The sequence below is a fragment of the Lemur catta genome, chromosome 5, assembly GCF_020740605.2.
Source record: "Lemur catta isolate mLemCat1 chromosome 5, mLemCat1.pri, whole genome shotgun sequence".
Taxonomy (NCBI): Eukaryota; Metazoa; Chordata; class Mammalia; order Primates; family Lemuridae; genus Lemur; species Lemur catta.
The window spans coordinates 56,649,341-56,651,653 of NC_059132.1; the positions used below are offsets into that span (position 1 = coordinate 56,649,341).

Sequence of the window (2,313 nt, forward strand, 5' to 3'; positions counted from 1 at the left end):
TATTTACAAGGCCACTAGTAATATTAATAAATAGCATGTAAGACATATATTTAAAACAATAGGCCGGGCGCGGTGGCTCATGCCTGTAATCCTAGCACTCTGGAAGGCCAAGGCGGGCGAATCGTTTGAGCTCAGGAGTTCAAAACCAGTCTGAGCAAGAGCGAGACTCTGTCTCTACCAAAAAAAAAAAGAAAGAAAGAAAGAAATTAGCTGGACAACTAAAAACATACAGAAAAAATTAGCCGGGCATGGTGGCGCATGCCTGTAGTCTCAGATACTTGGGAGACTGAGGCAGAAAGATTGCTTGAGCCCAGGAGTTTGAGGTTACTGTGAGCTAGGCTGATGCCACGGCACTCTAGCCAGGGTGACAGAGTGGGACTCTGCCTCAAAAAAAAAAAAAAAAATTCATATATATTGCTATCAAATACAAAGAAGAGTCTAATAGAGTGACAATGAGCAGTTCAAATCAGCAAGACTTAAGAAGGAGCAATACACAGGCCAGTCAAGAGACTTAGAGAGGCCTCTCTGTCCTAATGGAGGAGGCTCTGAGGGTAAGGATGTCATGTGTAGCGTATTAACCAGTCTTTCTGGCAGTTTTGTTTTTTCTTTTGTTTTTTTCTTTTCTTTCTTTCTTTTTTTTTTTTTTTAATTCAAGTCCCGTAGAGACTGTCATAAATTACCAGTGCCGACTATATTGCAAGTCATCATGGCAGGGTATTGGGAAAAGTTTTCAATTAGCAATAATCACACCTCGGATAAACCTCATTGGCTATGATAGATACTGCCACTATGCGAAGCTTGGAAGTTTCTTTTTGAGAATAGAATTGAATTGGAATCGGGAAAAGGTTATGCTGTTAGCAGCAGAGGAACTCATATCAGGGGAGTCACCGCAGTATAGTGTAACAATTAGGGACTTGGGATCCAGACAGACACAGGTTGAAGTTCCAGATCCGTTTTTTTAGCGCTGTGGCCTTGAGTAAGCTGTATATCCTGTCTCAGCCTCACAGAGAGCTGCTGAAAGTATTAGAGATAGTATGTGTGGAGAGGAAATATGTGCTAGGTATCATCACCATCAAGAGCAGTCTGATATTATTGGTGGCAGAAGATGGCACAAGCTAGAGATTGTCACAACTTCGATAACAAGACAATGAAGCATACAAAGAGTTATGGAGGAAGAGGAGGTAAAGAGGAAGAAGAGAATAAAGAGGTAGAGAAAGAGGAGGAGAGAATGAGAGGGAGGAAGGGGAGGCGGAAGAAGCAGCAGAGAAGGGAGAGAAGGAGGAAGAGGAGGAAAGAAGAAGATGGAGGAAGAGGAGGCAGAAGAGAAAGAGAAAAGGAAAGCTGCTAATATGAAATGGGATGGAAGGTAAGGCACACAATTAGGTTCTAAGCATTGCTTCTTGTAGGAGAATATCACTAATAGACCTGCAGAGAGTATTCTAACAGTTGTGGACACGTGAGTTCAGTGCAGTGCAATGTCTCCATCTGATGTGGGCAGCGTGAGCTTGAGCCAGTGTGGGCCGCTGCAATAGGGGTTTTCGATAAGGGGCAGGTCTGCTTGCCTGGTGGCTCATACGGTTTGCAGCAGGATCTCACAGAGTGACTGGAAGAGTAGGGCTAGGGAAGACTGCCCAAAAAGGGTGGTTGGTGGTGGCTGGTCAAATTGGGCCAGATTTCAGGAATCAGACAAAGGGACTGGAATTCAGGCAGGCTCCAGACTCAGAAGGAAACTGGGGAATTAATTAGGAAACTAGGGCTAAAAATCCAGGTTTACCGACTGCATAATAAAGGCAGGGATTAGGGAGACATAGCAGGTCTCAAGCAAGAGGATACCCAGGCACCACCCCATACAAAGACACTGGTCAAATGTTGAGAAACTAATTTAAGACATCAATTTTCATGTTTCATTTTTTCAACAGCTTTGACTGAAGTCCTGACTCAATGCTTGGTCTTGTGAATATAAAGGTAAGGAAGTCATTGCCTTACATTTGAGGAGATCTCTGGTGTGGGAGGCAGATATATAAATACAGACTGATCAGGGCAAGGTATCAAAAGATGCTATCATGAGCTTCCCAGTGGAGTGGAAGCTTGAGCTGAGTCTTAAAAAAATGAATAGAGAAAAATTGGAACCCTCATATGTTGCTGGTGGAAATATAAAATGATGCAGCCACTGTGGAAAACAGCTTGGTAGTTCCACAAAAAGTTTGAAAGATTATCATATGACCCAGAAATTATACTCCTAGGCATACACCCAAGAGAACTGAAAACATACATCCACAAAATATATCCACAAAAAAAACCTATACATGAATA

General features: G+C 42.7%; 1 non-coding gene across 1 annotated transcript; it reads right to left on the bottom strand.

Annotated features, from left to right (window-relative positions):
• Positions 1 to 655: 655 nt before the first annotated feature.
• LOC123638955 lies at positions 656 to 799 on the bottom strand. The gene has a single exon (XR_006735529.1). It is a non-coding gene; the product is annotated as a U4 spliceosomal RNA (small nuclear RNA).
• Between the last annotated feature and the right edge of the window lie 1,514 nt (positions 800 to 2,313).